Raw genomic sequence first — 21,315 nt, 5'->3', positions numbered from 1 at the left:
CAGCCAAAGACAATGTCCACAGCCTAGGTGTGATTCTCAACTCAAACCTGTCGCTCTCAGACCATGTATCAAAAATAGTGTCTTCCTCTTTCCTCCGCCAACTAAAGTGCATCCGTGCATATTTTTCAGAAAGAGATTTTGCTCAGCTACTATATGCATTTGTATTATCCCAACTAGATTATTGCAATGCTTTACTAGTGGGCCTACCAGCAAAACTAATCTCCTGTATCCAAGGAGTGTACAACGCCACAATCCGACTCCTAAAAAACCTGGGCTTCCGCAACCATGTCACCCCTGCACTAACTTCCATGCACTGGCTGCCTATTCAAAAACAATGCGCCTTCAAAACCTTGGTGTTAGCCTTCAAGACTTTCCACAAGATGACACCAAACTACATTGCATCAAAACTACAAACTCATGTCCCCAACCGATCACTGAGATCTCAAACAGAAAAACGGCTGATCCTGCCACCTGGCCTTTCGCTCACATCTGAGACAGCCCAAAGATGCTCTTATTCTTATTACATACCCAGATTATGGCACATCATCCCCCCCATCCATTAGATCACTAGACAGTCTTTGGAACTTCAGGAAAGCTGTGAAAACCTTTCTTTTTACAAACCCAGCTCCTTAACAAGCCGCATCCACACCCCGGATGGATGGATCTCAAAGGCACCGCCTAATACACCAAACGACATCTCTAAACTTGCAGGCCACCGCAAATATAACCTAAATTACCACCACATTCTCCGACAACAAAGATACACACACCTGCTAGAAAAGCTATGTTACCTCCATGTTATACCTACACTGTAAACGCTGCAATTTAATCCACCCTATGCCTACTAAGTCTGTATTTGAAGTCTGTATATTGTCTTTACTGTAAATGCTGTAACCTAAACCCCCTTGTTTATACTGTAAATGCTGTAAAGTCTGTATTTCTCACTAAAGTTTGTCCTACTCATACTATGAATGTACTCCAGTAAACCCGTTCTGGGCTCCTTTGGGAGGACGGGCTAAATAAATGAATGAATAAATAAATAAATATTAATAGTTAAATAAAACAGCAGAATAAGCCAGACCACCATATAGCTTTTTCATGAAATTTCTTTGGCCAAGTATGAAAAAAAAAAAAAAGCTGTTGTATAAACACTTCAATTTGACCTACTTTATTTTCCTATGAGTAAAAGAGTCATCCAAATAGCTGACTTTTTTTTTTCTTTATATGTTCCTTACTTTGATGGAATTTGTTCTTCTGATTTGACAACTTTTGGCTGGAAATTTGAAAAGTGTACTTAATAGTTGTGGAAATGTCTACAGAATACACAAAAAGAAGAAATAGTCACCATGGGAAAAGAAAAGAAAGTACATCATGTTCTTTGAACATGTGACTGTGAGTCATGCCTGTATCGCTGACATATTAACACATATTAAAAGGGAGAAAATACTCCCTGGAACTGTGTGCTGCTATAACAAGTTTTTATTTTTGGGGTTGTTTTTGTTTTTTTTTTTTTTTACATTTTGTAAGTTTTGTGCTCAGTCATACACTCCAAAGAGGAAAAGAGAGTAGTGTCATTTCAGATCATTGATTTTATTGTACTGTAGAACTGGGATAAAAAAAAAACCCCGCTAACTAAAAGAAAACAAAATAAAAGATTTTAATAAGTTAATTAGCTGCTATGCAGGTTTTCCTGTCGTGAAGTAACATATGTTTTGTTTTGTTTTTCATTGGTGTTGGGACAACACACACTTTTTCAGAGGTCAGTACCCTAGCAGTCCAGTGCTCCCTCCGTATACAGCACCACAGATTGAGGCTCATGCTGCTAGTGGTGCTGTATACAGAGGAAGCACTGGACTGCTAGGGTACCGACCTCTGAACATATTGCATATACTCGAATATAAACCGAGATTTTGGGGCCACAAAATGTAGGTCTCCCGTTCCTGCTTGCTCAGTCTGATCCCATCTGCACAAGCCTGAAACAGTTATGATTTTATATTTTAATCATTTTATTAAAGTTTAAAATCAAACAATATTCTGTACAACTGTCGTTTTGTAAATCATAAATACAGTGCTTAACAAGGATCAGCAAAACTTGTCTCCCCTCACAAATATCCCCTCCATTTTCATAAATACTGAATAAGCCAAATTACTACAGAATGCTACATAGAAAATTCATTCTAACAGAATGCCTCAGTCACATACAGAGAACACAAAATATGTAATAGCTGACAACAAATGATAAACATAAATTAAACCAATATCCTAGGAAGCCACACCTTCCATGTGATACAACATCAAAGAAAGATCCATTTCCTCCTATACTGTGCAAAATATAAAGATCACACATGCTAGGGATGATGCACCCTGAACAGAGAGAGATATATGCCTGTTTGAAGCTGAAGGTGACATGGCTTGGTAGTGGGCTTTGGGGTATCATCCAAAATTTCTGCCCCCTCCCCCCTCCTATTTCTAACACTAACACCATCAGGACAAACATTTTAATTTTGACATATTCCAATCACATTATAGAAAGTAAAATTGTTTTTTTTCTACCTTTTGTTGTCTGATTATTTTATTTTGAAGTCATGTTGGTCCCAGGCTCTGGTTTCTGTTTCCCTCTGTCTTTTCTTAATTCACTCGCCAGGGTCTCCTGCTCATTTGATATTTCTTCTTTCTCTGTGCTCATCATTCATCTTTACCTTCTCTGTGTCCCCTATAGCAGTGTTTTTCAACCTTTTTTGGGCAAAGGCACACTTGTTTCATGAAAAAAATCACGAGGCACACCACCATTAGAAAATGTTAAAAAATTTAACTCTGTGCCTATATTGACTATATATAAAGTAATTCTCTTGAATAGGAATCAAATAAATACAAAGAAAGTATTTTATAATTACTTTATTATGAAATATTAAGTAAACAGAATAGTGAAAAATTATAAAATACTTTATTCAGTGCGAAACCTGGGCCTGTTTGGCTGAACACAAAGCTGATATTCTGGCTGGAATCGAAGAAAGACACACACGTAGCTCTTCGTCAACAGCTCTCAGTCTCTCTCTGTATTTGATTTTTATAGCATACAAAAATAGACAAATATACCCTCCATCCTTTTTATTAAACCACAATAGCAGTTTTTAGCGCAGGGAGCTGCACTGAATGCCCAGCGCTGCTCTTGACGCTCATAGGCTCCCTGCGCTAAAAACCACTATTGCGGTTTAGTAAAAGGTGACCATATTATAAATATAGACAGCAGATATAAATTCAGAACTGTGCATAGTAAGTGAAGGGAAGTTTTCATCTCTGGGAATTTACCCAGTTAACTATTAAGTTATTTGGGCAAATTCCTTTGAAAACTGTGGTAATACTGCCTCCACTTTGCTAAATTTAAAATAAAATCATTTTTCCTACCTTGTCTGGTGATTTCTGGTTGCACTTTCTTCTTCTGACTGTGCATCCAATCTTTCTTCCCTTCTATCAGCCTGTATGCTTTCTCTCCTCCACACCTCATTCCCTCCCCCAACTTTTTCTTCCTCTCTCCCTGACCTTTCTTTCTTTTTTTCTGTTTCTCTTCTTTCCTTCTGTTTCCCTGCCTGCCCCCTTTCTTTCTTTCTCCCTGCCGTTCCCCAAGCCACTGCCACTGCCGCTGCCATCGGGGAACAGGACCCACCAATGGATAACAGGCCCCAAAGTCGACGCCGACGCATGCTCTCCCTGACGTCAATTCTGCAATCGGAGAGGAAGTTCCGCCCAGCCAGGCAGCGATTGGCTGGCCCGAACTTCCTCTCCGACTGCAGAATTGACGTCGGGGAGAAGAAGACTTATCGGCTCGATAGATTAGATCGCCAAGACAAAGTGAGTCCTGGGTGATCGACTCATTTTGCCTTGGCGAGCTACTGGCGCCCCTGCCTCAGGCCCCCTGTCAGCTCCGGGCCCCTGAATGCAGGACTGGTAGTACTGCCCTGATGGCGGCCCTGCGGCACACCAGGCAACATCTCGTGGCACACTAGTGTGCCGCGGAACAGCGGTTGAAAAACACTGCCTTATAGTATACTTCTCTGTCCAGCATTCCCCCCTGTGTCCATTTCCCCACATTTATCGTAACTACTCTATGTCCTTAACCCGTTCCCTGTGTCCCTATGTCACCCAAAGAGCAGTGAAAAGCTTTGGGCTCCTTTTACTAAGGTGCTCTAGTGTTTTTAGTGCACGCAGGAGTTTAGTGCGCGCTAAACCCACGCTACACTTCTAGAACTAACGCCAGCTCAATGCTGGTGTTAAGGTCTAGCACGTGCGGCAATTTAGTGCGCGCTATTCCACAGATTAAGGCCCTAACGCACCTTTGTAAAAGTAGCCCTTTGTTCCTACACACATGGTAAATGGCTCACATTGTCCCATTCCTGCAGTTTTTCCATGGTTTACTGGCCACTCAGGCAGCGAAGATAGACAACCAAGTCTCCAACCTATTGACAACAACCCCAGACTACAAGATGTTCAGAAAGGAAATAAAAACTATACTCTTCAAGAAATCCCTTAATAAAGCTTAATACCATGATAAAGCTTAACCCCCCCTCTTACCATCCCCTCCCTAACCCCAGATCCTACTTTTCCCTCTCTTGGAAACCTTCTCTGATCTAATGTTGTAACCCTTCTTCCATAACTCTTTTTGTAATCCGCTTTGAACCGAAAGGTAATGGCGGAATAGAAATCTGTAATGTAATGTAATGTTTACTGTGAGAACGGGTCACTGTGTCATTCTCTAGTTCTGGCTACCTATTTTATAGAAAAAATAGGTGCCTATGTTGCCTTAAGGAAATAGACATATAATAGGTGTGTTTTGGGAAATTTTAAAGGCACCTGTTATAAAATTATCCCTCAAACACATTTATTTCGAGTATCAACATAAAAATAACTTAAAAAGTTGGAAACACTGGTAGGAAAAACATGGCAACTAACTAAAAAAAAACCCCAACCCAAAATAATGAAAAATCCAGTTGACTGAATTGGTCCCTGTGTGAAGCAAAAAAGATTGAAGAGACACTTGTTAATGTAAGTTGTGCTGTTAAATCACTCCAATCAGCAAGAAAGGAAAGAATGGCAAATAAGTTATCTTGTTGGATGCATAAAGGCATCTGACCTAGTACGGTGGAAATAATTATTCTCTGTTTTGGAAAAGTCTGTGCTAGTAAATAATGTCCTAATATGAGTGACATTTATTTAATAAGAAAATCTCAAAGCAGATGTTTCTTGGAAGAAGAAGGAGGCACAATTGCCCCCCTTAGAATATAAGAACATAAGAGTTCCCATAATGGGACAGGCTGAAGGTCCATCAAGCCCAGTATTCTGTTTCCAACAGTGGCCAACACAAATCACAAGTACCAGGCAAGATCCCAAAGAATAAAACAGATTTTATGCTGCTTATCCTAGGAATAAGCAGTGGATTTCCCTGAGTGCATCTTAATAATGGCTTATGGATTTTTGTTTTAGGAAATTAGCCAAACCTTTTTTAAACCCTGCTAAACTAACTGCTTTCACCACACTCTCTGGCAATGAATTCCCACACAGATCCCTAGAGAACCCCACTATTTATTCTTCTCCATTGAGAATATTGACCAGTTAACCCTATTCTCTGTTTTCTATCTTTTAACTAGTTCTTAATCCTTAATAGGACATTTCTTTTCAAATTTCCTCAGAAGTCTTTCATGAGGTACTTTGTCAAATGCATTTTGAAAATCCATATATACAATATCTCTCATTTTATTCACATTAAGGACTCCTTTCACTAAGCTGCGTTAGCGTTTTTAGTGCACGCAGCATTTTAGCGTGCGCTAAACCTGCGCTACGTGGCTAGAACTAACGTCAGCTCAATGCTGGCATTAGCATCTAGCACGCGCGCCAATTTAGCCCTAACGCGGCTTAGTAAAAGGATCCCTAACTCTTGAACCAATGGCTGCTATGAGTGGAAGCTTGTCTAGCAGTCTGTGTAATTTATTGTTGTTACTTTGAGAAGGGTACTTTTGTAATTAACTAAATGAAATAAATTAAAATAAAATAAAGAGCACTATGAGAAGGCTGAAAATTGACCCCAGAACAAATTATTAGGACAATAGGGGAGCTGTTTCTTAGAAATCATAGGATTGGGAAATTGTTGAGTTGTATAAATCAGTGACTGTAAGTGCCTTAAACAACTATAACTGTTAAATCTGAATTATGATTTACAAACTAACTCCCTCCTTTACAAAGTCATGCTAACATTTTAGTGCCGGCCGTGGTGGTTAGAGCTTGGACGCTCATAGGAATTGTATGAGCACTGGAGCTGTTACCGTGGCTTTGTAAATGAGGGGGTAAGATGTTTTTATTATATTTTTGGACATGATAGCTGAACAGTGACAGGCCCAAATGGAAGGAACTGCATGAAGAGTATAAAAAAGCCACCCTAGAGCCTAAAAAAGAAGTACTACTCTGAATAACTATTAAAGCCCCCTAATAGATCAAAAAACATTTTTAAACTAACAAAAAAGATGCTTACAATGTCACAAGGAGACAGTGAGTGCCTTAACACCGAACTCGACAGCAAAACACTATCAAACTAATTTGCTGACAAAGTAGACAAAATATGGTCTCACCTTGACTCCACCCCTCTACAGACATTGTTCTCCCCTTCCCCCCCCCCCAACAACTCAGACAAAATATTTAAAAATACAACTGGGAACTTCACTAGCTTTGAAACTGTCGCCCATGACAACATTGCCGCGATACTAGACACTATTTGCCCTTCAGGCCCCAACCTGGACTCCTCTCCACCACATCTCTGCCTCTAGTGGCGGTGAAAGATGCCTTTGTAGACACTATCTTTCCTCTCATCAACACCTCTCTACAAATAAACATAGTGCCTGCAAACTGGAAGTCAGCAGTTATCAAACTGATCTTGAAGAAACCCACACTCGATCCTAATGTGCCCGGCAACTTTAGGCCTGTCTTCAACCTACCCTTTGCCTCTAAGATCCTGAAAAACAGTGTTGAACCAATTGCACTCCTTCATTAACAAACAAGGAGCCCTATCTACCTTCAAATCTGGATTCAAGAAATTTCACAGTACTGAAACCATCCTTCTCAACATCATAGATGACAGCTGGAAACTCAAAGATAAGGGTAATGATGTCCTTCTGGTGCTGCTGGATCTCAGCGCAGCATTCAACACTACTGACCATCCTCTCCTCATTGAACAGCTCTCAGAAATTAGAATCTGAGACATGACACTACGATGGTTCACCTCCTTCCTGAATAACAGATCCCAAAATGTTCTGCTCAACGATGCGTTATCGAAACCAAAACCGATCAAATACAGTGTTCCACAAGGGGCTCTACTACCCCCCCTATTATTCAATCTCTACATTAGAACTGTCCTAGACATGGTCCGCAAATATCAAATACAGATTCACTCATTCATGGATGACATCCAACTGTACCTAGCGCTAGGAGAAACCTGTGATGCCCAGATCACGAAACTCCTAAACTGCCTCTTGGAAATCAAAAACTGGATGTCAACAAACTAACTAAATGCCTCCAAGACGGAACTCCTTTGGATCTGCAAAGAAAATTGCAATCGTGCCTGTCCCTTGCTGCGTTGGGACTTGTCTACCATAACTGCAAAAGACTAAGTACGCAGCCTAGGAATACTCCTTGACTACAACCTGTTGTTTTCCAACCGTATCTCTCAGGTGGTATCATCCTCATTTTACTACCTGTGACAACTCTGAAAAGGAACTACTTCACCCAACTACTCTATGCCTTAGTTTCACGGTAAAGAACGTATGATGTCTCTAGTGTGTCCAAAACACAGCAATCAGGTTTCTAAAAAACCTCCATGTCCACAACCCTGTCTCCCAGATTCTAGTGTCAGTTCACTGGCTGCCCATAGCTAAACATTGTATCTTCAAAGGCCTGATGCTAGCATTCAAATCCTTGCACGACAAGGCGCCAGGCTACCCGATGGCTAAGCTTCCTCTGTACATGCAGAACAGGTCTCTCTGCTCCCAGGATGAAATACACCTCAAAACACCCCCTGGTTGTGCCCTTCAACTGCAAACTGCCAAATGATGTTCCTAATTCCACTTCATTCCGAGCCACTGGAATTAACTGCCCCCGCAGATCAGATCCCTTGAAGGATTCCTCAACTTTAGGAAAGCAATGAAAACATACCTTATCATCTAACTCCCTTGCCCATGACCAATGGATTACAAAGAAATATATATTGGTACCAAATCCCAGTATGTGTCACGTTGGGAAAATACTGTTTTGAAAAATCTTGCACTAACTATGGCAAATTTAACCTGTACAGTGTCAAATTAGGATAAAACTTGTATTGGAAAACTTTCACTGTAAGGATAATTATCGCAAATTGTAACCTGTAATCTGTATGTTATTTATATTATGCTTATTAGTATTAGACCTCTAGTATGTGTCAAGTTAGAATGAAAACTTGTATCGTAAACTTGTACTGTAATTATGGCAAATTCAGTGCAAATTGTAACCTGTTAACTGTATATTATGTATGTTTAACCTGTAACCCATTCTGAGCTCTTTGGATTTGATGTCTTGGTCAATTGTCATCAAAATTTCAGTACCTTAAAAAAATGTGATTAGTCTGCCATGCAAAACCTTTTAAGGGTTACATCATTAAACTGCATTTTAGCAAGTAATCTAGGGGCCATTTTACTAAAGTGCAATAAGATTTGCACTTATTGTGCTGAAATAGCAAAAGGTGATGTGCAATAAGGGGCTGATTCTCCAAATGGCGTCCCAATTATAGGCAGCGGTAGACATCCTACTGTTTTCTCACCAGCCAATCAGGATGCACATTTGTTCTTATGTTCTTATTTCTAAAAAAAAAAAACCTATTAAGATGGACACCTACATTTTAGGCTTGTGTAGCGCATCTATAGAGACATGTAGGGACACTTAAGCACATCCAAGGTGGGATGAGGGTATGGTTTCGTCAGGAAGTGACCTATGGCAGGCTTAAGCGTCCCTACACGTCTCTGTAGACAGGAGATAGATGCCGGAAATGTAGGCCTGCAAACATCTGGCCTACATTTCCCAATTCGACAGTAGACGCGGCACAGGAATCCTCGAGCAGCTGAGGTAGCTCAGTTGATCAGGGAAAATTCCCCTGCCAAGATCAGCTCAGCCTGCTGTGGTAAGCAGAGGATCTCCCACCTGAGATCAGCAGGAGGGATGCCCACTCCCTCCTGCCTGACACCTGATCCCTCATGATCAGGAGGAGTAATGCCCACTCCTTCCTGCTGCTGGGCTCCCTCAAACCCCTGACACCCAACCCCGATCCCCTCAAACTTCACCTAGGCACCCAAAACAACTCACCCAGACACTGATTGGGGCCTAAGGCCTTAGGCTCCTACCAGTGTATCCCAGAATGCATCGGGAAGGGGCCTAAGGTCCTGATTGGTTTTGCCTAAGGCTTCTCCCATATGGGAAAGACCATAGGTGCTTGAGCTAATCAAGGTCTTAGACCCCTTCCCGGTGCATTCTGGGACACATGGTTGGAGCCTAAGGCCCTGATTGGCTCAGGTGCCTAAAGCCCCTCCTTCCTTTAGGCCTGGCTTCTCTAAATGGCACCATTATTAGTGGCTGCCTTAAAAGCAGCTGTCAATTGTGTGTCAATCACGCAACGGCACCATTTAGAGAATCGCATCTTGATAGACACCTGAAATGTAGGCCAGGGTTTTTAAGGCCTACTTTTTCAACACCTACCTTTGACAACATAATATAACATAACATAACATAACATTGTACTTATTAACCATGTTACCATAAGTTCTATGCGGTTTACAAAAGATTATTTGATGTGAATTGCACCTCTGGAGACGCGTACTGGTACTTAACACAACTTTTGCCATTAGCCTTGCCTACAGTGGCCTAAAAAAACAGTAGGTGCCTCCCTAGGTACAATTCTGGTGCCGTTTTTTTAAGTGGCAGTGGTCATCTTGAATTTTCTTTTAAGTACCATTTTAAATAGCATTGTCAACTTAACAGGCACCAGTAGGGTACCTACTGGTACCTAAATTAAGGTGCTGCTTACAAAATAGATGGTGGTAAAGATTCACGCACTAATGTCCACTGATAATGGCAAAATTAGTGCATGGCCATTAGTTTAAAAAAAAAAATAGAAAATTCGGTAAATTTACCCCAGTGGTAAAAATGGTCTTATTGCGTGGGAAAGACCTGCATAAAGGTGTGCTAAGACCACTTTTTACTGCTGTTCAGTGAAAGAGTTTCATAATGTATATTCACACATGGCCGCAGCTTGAGTGGGACTCACACACATCTAAGTTAACAAAATAAAATAAGTTTTGTATGTATCTGTGGCATTTAGGTACTAACACCCAGCTCTATGGCTAGTGAAAATCCTCACAGTTTAAGAGAGTATTTAAATGGTTTAGTACCGTATTTCATGAAGAAAAGTACCGTATTTTTGCACTATAAGATGCACCTAACCATAAGACGCACTTACATTTTGAGGAGGAAAACAAGAAAAAAAATATTCTGAACCAAATGGTGTACTAATATATTTAACAAAATATAGTAGAATAATATTTCAACCATGTAAAGTCAACAGCGGTGTTAAGAACCATCATCACTTTATTACCAAATAAGGAAAGACTTTAAGGTTCAAGCACTCTTCTAGTTTTCTAGACTCTGCACACAGCCCCCTTCCCTGCCAGTCTGTGAACTCAACCCCCTTCCCTCTGTTCTCTCACTTCCCTACCAGGCTCTGCACCCACCTTCCTCACTCTCTGCCAGGCTCTGCACCCAACCTCACACTCCTTGACAGGCTCTGCACCCTGGCCCTGCACTGTACCCTGTCCCCCCTCTGGTGGTCTATGGTAGGCTGGGACAGGAGGGATCCGTCCCAGCCAACTAACAATTTTTTACCCCCCCTGCTTTTTTTCACCTTTGTAAATCCTGGTGGTCCAGCGGTGTATTGGCAGGAGCAAGCTTTTCAAACTCCTGCCCCGCACTGAGCCCCTCCCTCGCTGGATGGCTGCTTCAGATCTCACGGCCAGCAGCTCACAAGGCAGAAGTGAGCTTTTTGTGCTCCAACCAGGGTCTGTGCTGCTCCCTGAATGGCTATCATCAGTTCACATGAACTGATGGCAGCCATTCAGGGAGCAGCATGGGGCCAGGCTGGAGCATGAAAAGCTCGCTTCTGTCTTGTGCATCGCTGGCCGCGAGATCTGAGGCAGCCATCCAGCAAGGGAGAGGCTCTGCTCAAGGCAGTAGCACGGAATGCTCGCTTCTGCCGATACACCGCTGAACCACCAGGATTTAAAAAGGTGAAAAAAGGTACCGTATATACTGTAAGTTTCCCTGGCTGACAGCCGGGCGCTCACCTAAATTAGCTGGGCAGAGCGCCTGGCTAAAAGACACTAGGGAGAATACTGCACATCACTGTCTGTGACGCAATATTTTCTCCATAAGACGCACAGACATTTCCACCCACTTATGGAGGGGAAAAAAGTGTGTCTTATGGAGCGAAAAATACAGTAGGTGCTTACATTCTTTATACGGTGTAATAAACTCTCACCAGTTAATCTGTTATAAAATAGATCTCCACATGCATGAATTCTACATGAAAAGAAGATAAAGTATAAGGTACATACAATCATGCAATGGGATAGCACCATGAATGGATCAATCCATCTTAAACATGGAGTCAATTGGCAACCCCAATTAACTTGCATAATGCAAGCAGTAGCAGAAAACCGGTGTGTCAGGCAGGTGCTATACAGATAGTGATTTGCCTGTCTCAGCTAGAGTATAAAAAGATAAACCTTTCTTTAAAAGAAATATTGAATGCTAAAGGTTGATCTTAGTGTTTTATACTGTGCTGAAGTCTTTTGCTTATTGACAGATTAAGCTATGTTATAAAAGAAAAGCACACAAAACCTGAGCCAATCTTGAATGGGGGCCTCTGATTTTTTTAGGACATGCAGAGAGAACTCTTTATGTTCTGGGCTTCAACAGAAATGTGAAATCACATGAATTCCTTTGTGAGTGAATCCTGATAGTTAACGGAATCAGTTCCTTGTGATTTTGGGCAAGTCACGTAACCCTCCATTGCTTTAGGTGCAAAACTCAAACTTGTGAGCCCTTTAGGGACAGAAAAATAACTGCAGTACTTGAATGTAGATCGCGTTGATAGCTTGTGGACATGCAGGTGATATAAAAGAAAAAAAAAAAAAAAGATGTAAATAAGACAACACAGCACTTTAATACTGGCCTATCTTGTGGTGTCAGGATATCATAGGTCATAAGTCTCAGCAGCCAATCCCAGCTCAGGGAATCTTCTTAGCATTTCATACTTCACAGTAACATTACACTATGCCCTATTAGTTTAGGCCAGTTGAGACTTGACAAGCCTTGTTTGCTTACAGATTCTTTGGATAGGAAGGTCAGGTTCCCAAGCTTGGAAAGTATTCACAAATGGCCAACTAACTCTATAGACAGAGCCATCGAATCCTGTACAAGGAATGCAAAAAAGTATTATAACTAACCATGCAAAACAGGGCAGAGCTACATGGCCCTCACTTTAAATTCATGCTAAAAGTAAGAAGAAAAATTAGATGCCATGCTTCACAAAACAAGACAGGGCTGTAATAAGCTTTATAATACAATGGCATGCTTCATTAGGCTAGACAGGGTATGCATCTCTGCTGCAGGCTTGATGCACTCATTCTACAGCTCTCTTTATCGTTCACACCACACCCAGCTCTTGAGGGCAAGATGTAATATGCTAATTGGACAAGGTAACAACCCTGCATGCTTTTCTGACTTCAGTGTATACACACCCAAAGGGTATATTCATTATGAGGTTATAAACAGTTCATGCAGTGATCACATAGTTCACAAAAATAGTGATGTGAACCATACACTGAACCCATATTTAGATTCTTTATTCAAACCCATGTTCCCTCCTCACTGATTAGATACAGGGGACCTTTGCAGGAGACCATGGGCCTTCACACAATTCCTGCTCTCTGGGTCTTTCCTAGTCTTTCGAGGCTCAGGCTTGAAATAAATTCTCTTTCCAAATTCCAGCACCAAACGCCAGTTGGGATTGTTCTAAAAAAAACCATAGTTTACAGGGGGAGTTTGATGGACAAGAATAATTATAATAATTTGCTATGATGGACACGACAAATAGTACACATGTCTGGTGCAATCCATACAGAAATCAAATAAGAAAAACCATTCAAGAAATCACAATTTAAGGAATTTGCACACCCTAGGGGTTTCTTCTCCAACCACTCCTAGCAAAGGTATTCTTTAATGAGGGACCTACCCAGGGCTTTTCCTGTATCAGTTCACGTGAAGCTTGAAGCACTTTTTTTTCTCGCTCTCTATGTAGAAGGATTCCGATACTCCTCCAAAACTGCTACAAATGAGCTCCTGCTGAATTCCTTGCAGTCACTGTAGAATTTCAACTTGTCTGGCCGTCCTCCTTCGGTCAATAAATAGAAACTGTACTTTTGACAGACACTCAAACAAAGATAATAAGTCTAATTGTACTTTTACCTTTATTCTGAATCTCAAGAGTAGGGATGGACAGTTGTTAACAACTAAGAAGAAATGTCAACGGCATTACATCTCTAATTTCCAGTCATTGCCAAATTAAATTGGGCAGGAAAGAGACAGAGAAGTCTATACAGGCACTTACGGTGCTTATCACTGAATTATAAAAGCACCAGATAAATACATACTCAAACATGAGTGAGAAACAGCTAACACCAATCTGATTAAAGCTACATAAATAAACAAGAACATTATAAAGATGGAAATATTAGGTTCTTATCTTGCTAATCTTTTCTTATAAACAGGAATGGTAATCTTGACCAGCAGGTTAAACTCTCATAGCCGTGAGATTTGCCTCCCATCACTCTGGGATGAGCTCTACTCCCTCAGTTAGTACCAAAGCTTCTAGTAAGACCTAGCGTGCAAATATAAGAGAGGGGTGAGGGGAAACTCCTCAAAACCACATAAGTCTGTTCTGCTCAATATACAAACATTATTGCTATTGTTTTGCAGTTGGTTTAATTCAGGGTAATTTGATGCTGATGTATTGCTTTTGTTCTACACTTTTTTTGACTGCTTTTGTCTGTTCTCTTTATATCGTATTGATCCTGGATTCAATAAACACTTCCATAAAAAAAAGGACAACACTTTTAAATCACTACTAACCGAAACAAACAAGGTAGAAACAAAAGGAGCCATCTACCTGTGTGCCATCTGCACCAATAGTTCTGTTGCTCAGTATTTAAAATGAGCATCTTATGAGTGAATTTCTCTTTACTCCTGACTCTACCGGGCAGGAGATAGAAACAAGACATCTAATTAAGCAGGCAAAACTTAAACATAAAGCAGGCTAGTATATATCTTACAGGGTGGGTATCAAGACTACCATTCCTATTTACAAGAAAGAAAATTAGCAAGGTAAGAACCTAATCTTTACTTCTTGTGCAATAGGACTGTTTCAATGTGTCAGAATGCACCCAGGTTGAGTGATCCTGACAGGGTAGGTTTCAAGACTACCATTTCTGTTTACAAGAAAGAAGATTAGCAAGCAGAAAGTATCAGAGCAGTCCTAGGTTCCTAGGGTGTGATAGATGAGCCTGCTGCCAGTACTGAGGACCCAAAAGTGGTGTCCATCCCTATTACTATATTCACCCTGTGAAACTTAGTGAATGTGTGGGGATTGGACCAAGTGGTTGTACTGCAAATCGCTGCAGGTGAGACTGCTCTAGACTCTGCCCAAGATTACATGATGCTGCAAGTGGAATACTCCTTCACCACCATTGGAGACTGCTTTCTGCTTCCAATATAGGCAGAAAATATGGTCATCCTGGTCCACTTGGATATGGCCACTTTAGATACCAGTCTCACCTGACGTGCTGCATTCATAAGCACAAAGAAGTGATCAGGTAGCCGGGACTCGTTGGTTACCTCCAAGTAACAAATCAAAATTCTTGGCACATCCAGAACTTTCAACACTCTGTCTGCTTTCTTCACTGCTGTAGGTGTGAAGGATGGGAGTTGCACCTGTTAGTTTATGTGAAAATGCGATATGATCTTCGATAGGAAGGCAGGAACCATTTGAATCAAGATGCTAGCCTTCAAGATTCGAAGAAAGGGTTCCCTGCAGGACAGAGCCTGCAGCTCCGACATTCTTCACAGCCACTAAAAAAACTGTCTTATCTGTTAGATTTATCAGGGATGCCTCCTCCAAAGGTTCATACAGGGTCTTTGCAAGGGCCCTCAGGACCATATTAAGATTTCAAGACAGAAAGAGCTGGCACACTGGTGGATGAAGACCATAAAGCTGTCGTCCTCAGGAGAACATTCCCTCTGCAACAGTCCCTCCCCTCCTCTGACATCATGTATAATATTTTAACACCAATTTTTATTTGTGTTTTAAAAGCTTTCTTTTATTAAGGCTGTACACCGCTCAGAAATTTGAATTAGCAGTATAAAAAATGTTTTAATAAACTTGAAACATGGGCAGGATCGCAGCAGATTGAATGTGCTCCTGAAGATGACGGCAGCCTGGGATTGCTAAAGCACCTGCGATCCTCTCTGCAGGCTGCTCCGCTGCTGTAATTAAGAAAAGGTAAGATTGGGAGGCCAAGAGGGCAGGCCTTCATGGAGGGTACAGGTCTTCAGGGGGAGCAGGCCTTTGGGGGAGGGGGCCCTGGTACACTGAGGGATGTAGGGAGAGAAGGGGGTTAAAAGAGACATGCATATGTCAGATGGAGGGAAGAAATAATGGGTATAAAAACAGAGGAGAGGGAGATATGGTTGGCAATAGGATTTAGGGAGGGAGAGAACATAAAGGGAGAGAAGTTGGACACATGGGATGGTGTAGAGGGGGGAGGATAGAGATACTAGACAGGAGGGTAGTTGGGAAGAGAATGGGAGAGATAGTGAACCCTGGGATGGTGGGGAAGGAGGGAGAGATGATGGATGAAAGGGTAGTTAAAAAAAGGAGAGATGGTGGATCTGGTGATTGTGGGGGGTCCATCACAGCAGCTGCAGGGATGGAGACAAAAGAAAGGAAAGATGCCAATCCTCTGGCGGAGGGAAAGGAAACAGAAGGGGAGGACAGAGATGGAAGATGAATGGTTAGCACCGAGAAAGAAGAAAATGACAAATGAGCAGGAGACCTTGGCAAGCAAGTTATCAGAAAACAACCAGAGCGTGGGACCAACATGATTTGAATAATGACCAGACAACAAAAGGTAGAAAAAATACCGTATTTTTAACTCCATAAGACGCACCTGACCTTAAGATGCACCCTAGATTTAGAAGATGAAAACAAGTAAAAAAACATTCTGAACCAAATTCTCCCTGCTAGGCTCTGCACCCTGTCCCCCCTACCTGCCAGGCTCTGTACCCTGTTCTTCCTCTGGTGGTCTACTGGGAGACTGGGACAGGGCAGGCAGGCCTAGTGGCCCCCACCCTCCCCGGCAGTCAGGGCCCCCCCACCCCGAGGCAACAGGCAGGCATGGGCTGGATAAAAAAATTTATAAGCAGGCAGGGGCTGAAAAAAAATGTACCCCAAAGATCTTCATCATACAATAAAACCACAACTTAATATTTCAAGGGCAATTTAAAGTACTGAAAATATTACATTACATTAGTGATTTCTATTCGGCCATTACCTTGCGATTCAAGGCGGCTTACATATGAATTGTCAGGACATTTAGAGTGCATAAGGAGTAGTCTGGACATTTTCTAAGTTATTAAGGATTGGAGAGTATTGCAGGTGATGCTTGAAGGTTTTGTAGTCTGTGGTCAAGATCAGTAAGTTGGAGAGTTGGTGGTCCAGTTTTGCTGCTCGAGTGGCTAGGAGGTTGTTGTACCTGAGAACGGCAAACGCGGATCAGATGGTTTGGGCATGGACTGTCCAAGGCAGTGGCTGTGGCAGGGTTCTCTAGCCCATGACCCCCAGTTTCTGAGCAGCTGATTTTCTCTCTCGTGTACACTCTACCTTATAGATCTCCCTGGCGGCAAAGAAGCTCAAGGTCGGTGAGCCCCTTTCATGGCAAAAGCCAAAGAATCGTTCCTGATCCCTACAGCTCTTTCCACCTATCAATACCAAAGAGAGACCTATTGTCTTTAACAAAATAATAATTCAAATTAAAAAAACAACAATGCTACAGCAGCGAGAAATCTTCACGCTTGGATGGGTACAAGCCACCACGCATTCTTGTCGCTGGACAAACCCCCTTCGCTCCCCGCTGCACCATTTAACTGACTGCGATTCTACCGCTTGCAGCAGCCCTTTACCAGTCTCGTGCTGCAGCTGCTGCGTATGCACGGAACGTGCTAGGTCACGAAAAGGAAGAGTAGAACTGCATGCGAGGCAGGGCTATTCGGTACCATGTCTCAGGCGCAAGAACAGACCAATGAGAGCGAAGAAGATGAATTGGGGAAGTGTGTGTGGGGGGGGGGATGCGCTCCATAAGACGCACCCTTGTTTCCACTCACTTATGGGGAAAAATGTGTCTTATAGAGTGAAAAATACGGTAATTTTTATTTTCTGTTTGCGATTACAATATCCTGCCAGAGCTGGTGTTAGACAGCAAATGTGAACTAGGAACGAAAAGGGAGAGTAAAAGTCTTGTTTTTTTGTTTGTTTATTTTGTTTACACCACAGCGCCCGTGTGGGTAGGAGAGTGCAAAAGGGGTAAAGAGGCTATAAAAGGGGTGAAGAGGCTATAAAATAAACCCACCATGATGTTTGAAAAAAATACCCAATTGGGCAGGAAAATTGAATCGAATCGAAAAATCGATTCAATAGGCTGAATCAAATCGAAATTTTTTTTCCTGAATTGGGCAGCACTAGTCCTTCCACTGCATTGCTGCCTGTTGGGGGTGGTGCTTCAATGTTCTAGTTTCAATCACTAGGAAGAGGCAGGTTCCTTGAAGTCCTGTAAGAGCTTGCCTATCTCTCACTAATGAAAATGTGATAGTGAAACAGCACCCCCTACTGGCAGGACTGTAGGTGGAAGATTCCCACCGAGACAGAACAGTGCTTAGGGCTCCATTTACTAAGCTGCAGAGAGCAGTAGCGCATGCTTACCACGGCTTAAAAGGGCTTTCCCTGGAACATTTATTGAACTTTTTTTTCAGTGGGATTGACAGGACAAATCAGCACAGCCACATTGCTGTACGTTAACTGAGTAGCATGGGATTTGTGAGCCCTTATCTACAAAATGGGTGGCGGTAAGGGCTCACAAACTAATTTTGTGAATGGCTGCATGCTAAGGGCAACATTAGCACATGGCCATTGATTCAAAAAATGGAAAAGCGGTCATTTACCAGCAGTGGTAAAAATGACCTTAGTGCATGGGGAAAGGGCGTGCATAAGTTGTGTACTAAGGCCACTTTTTACTGCAGTTTGGTAAAAGCATACCTTGGTAAATGAGTCCTCTAACACTGCAAGGAAAAATCCATGTGATTTATTACTTGGGTCTCAGGTACTGCTGTTCAGCACTTCCCATGGAAATATTCTTCTGTGTTGCACTGTTTACTGCAGTTTTGGATAAAGTAGTCTGGTTACCATGTGCTTTTAAAGATAAATAGAAATAAAACCAAACAAGAGAAAGGAAAATAAAGTGGTTCTTTTTGTATTGGGCTAACTTAATGGGGCCTGAATAAGAAGATTCCTCCTTTGAAAGCTTGACAAAAAAAATGTATCTAGTTAATTTGATTAAAAAATTATCATCTTATTTTCCTTTCTTTTGGTTTACCATGTTTTACAACTATTTATTAGCTTACTTCAGTTCTGGAACAAAACCCTACATGATCTTACTGGGGGTCACATGCTTTCCTAGACTTAAAATTCTAGGATGTTGTCCTTTATTTCCTCTCATGTTACAGATGTATATTATGGACTTTGGCAATCTGCTGAAATTTCCAACAGGTTTAGAGGATCATTTTTGAAAGGGGTTTCTACTTGCACAGCCTAGTTGTAGACCCAGAAAGAACCCTATACAAAGTCTACAATCAGAGAATAGTTAAACTCTGGAACGTGTTGCCAGAGGTTGTGGTAAGATCAAGTAACGTAGCTGGTTTTAAAAAAAAGGTTTGGACAAGCTCCTGGAGGAAAGGTCCATAGTCTGCTATTGAGACAGACATTGGGTTTTATATAACGCCTATCAAGGTTATCTAAGCGGTTTTATAATCAGGTACTCAAGCATTTTCCCTATCTGTCCCTATCTATCTAACGTACCTGGGGGACTATGAGCGACTTGCCCAGGGTCACAAGAAGCAGTGTGGGGTTTGAACCCACAAACCCAAGTGGGGGAAGCCACTGCTTGCCCTGGATTGGAAGCATGGAATGTTGTTTACTATTTGGGTTTTTGCAGGTACTTGTGTCCTGGATTAGCCACCATGAAGATGGGATACGGGGCTAGATGGATCACTGGTTTGGCCCAGTAAGACTATTCTCATTCTTAATGCATGTATAACAGTACACATAAAGAGTGATCAAACGTATTTATTTTATGACGCATTTAAATTACATATATACAATTACATGAAGAAAGAAAAAAGATAGTGGTCTTCACAAATTCTTAGGGAAATCGTACAACTGAGGGCCTAAGATGTATCTGTATAATGGTGGCCACTTTATGTGCAGAGTTAGGGAGTTTCATTCAGCTGCTGTCCATATAAGTACGCTAACACAGACACAAAGCTGCTGCCCTACCTTAAACCACTTAGCTATCCCCGGATTCTATATACTGTGACTAAAGTTGCATGCACAAATCTGCGAACAGTGCCAATTTGTGCACGCAACTTTAATTGGTTAACAAACCAACCAATACCAATAATTCCCAATTAACAAGCAATTATTAGTACCAATAAGGATTTATGCGCACAACTTTCTAGGCATATTCTGTGAAGTGGTGCATGTAAATACTACTTTGTGGATCTCAAAAGAAGGCATGACAATGGGAGGGGCATAGGTGGACCATGGGCATTCCTCAAAGTTAGACGCACTGTTATAGAATACACCTAATAGAAACATAGAAACATAGAAACATAGAAATAGACGGCAGATAAGGGCCCACGGCCCATCTAGTCTGCCCACCTTAATGTCCCTCCCCTACCTTTGCCCTGTGAAGAGATCCCATGTGCCGATCCCATTTGGCCTTAAAATCAGGCACGCTGCTGGCCTCAATCACCTGAAGTGGAAGACTATTCCAGCGATCAACCACTCTTTCAGTGAAAAAGAATTTCCTGGTGTCACCTCGTAGTTTCCCGCCCCTGATTTTCCACAGATGCCCTCTTGTTGTCGTGGGACCCTTGAAAAAGAAGATATCTTCCTCCGCCTCGATGTGGCCCGTAAGATACTTGAACGTCTCGATCATGTCCCCCCTCTCTCTGCGTTCCTCGAGCGAGTATAGCTGTAATTTGTCAAGCCGTTTTTCGTATGGTAGATCCTTGAGTCCCGAGACCATCCGGGTGGCCATTCTTTGCACCGACTCCAGTCTCAGCACATCCTTGCGATAATGCGGCCTCCAGAATTGCACACAGTATTCCAGGTGGGGCCTCACCATGGATCTATACAATGGCATAATGACTTCCGCCTTACGACTGACGAAACCCCTTCGTATGCAGCCCATGATTTGTCTTGCCTTGGATGAAGCCTGCTCCACTTGATTGGCAGACTTCATGTCCTCACTGACGATTACCCCCAAGTCTCGTTCTGCTACCGTTTTTGCTAGGATCTCGCCATTAAGGGTATAAGACTTGCATGGATTCTGGCTGCCCAGGTGCATAACTTTGCATTTTTTGGCATTGAAGTTGAGTTGCCATGTCCTAGACCATCGCTCCAGTAGGAGTAGGTCCACGCACAAATTAGGCACAGCATTTAGGCCTGGTTTTCATTGGCTTATATGGCCATGCCTAAATCTTAAAAAACAAACAGGTGAAAATGCCTTCACAACAGTGAGAAGCACAAAAACGACAACGAAGACCAGATGGTACTCAATCCTTTTATTTTATAACAGACTCAACACGAACATGTTTCGGCCCAAGAAGGTCTGCCTCAGGAGTCTTGCTGTTAAATCATGATAGAAAAGATATATTGATCCATATGCTCAATTATTGCAATGAGTTTTCTTGAAAAACACCATGCTGAAAGCTAGCAGTGATTACAGCGAAACCGCGTACCAATGATAATGACACTTGTATTACAATTAGTTCAATAAAAGGATCACTTTATTTCCATTTTCTATT

The 21,315-nt window shown here is 41.9% G+C and overlaps 1 long non-coding RNA gene across 1 annotated transcript in view; it reads right to left on the bottom strand.

Moving 5' to 3' along the window:
* Positions 1-11,311: 11,311 nt before the first annotated feature.
* LOC117354078 overlaps positions 11,312-21,315 on the bottom strand; it is a 98,938-nt gene continuing 88,934 nt past the window's right edge. Inside the window, exons 2-3 of the long non-coding RNA XR_004538108.1 lie at positions 13,355-13,513; positions 11,312-12,531 (exon numbers count right to left, since the gene is read on the bottom strand). This is a non-coding gene — a long non-coding RNA (uncharacterized LOC117354078). The remainder of the gene's footprint in view (positions 12,532-13,354; positions 13,514-21,315) is intronic.

The sequence above is a fragment of the Geotrypetes seraphini genome, chromosome 2 (genome assembly GCF_902459505.1).
Source record: "Geotrypetes seraphini chromosome 2, aGeoSer1.1, whole genome shotgun sequence".
Classification (NCBI taxonomy): Eukaryota; Metazoa; Chordata; class Amphibia; order Gymnophiona; family Dermophiidae; genus Geotrypetes; species Geotrypetes seraphini.
The sequence above is the reverse complement of the archived record's forward strand: the minus strand, read 5'-3'. Positions and strand labels throughout refer to the sequence as shown.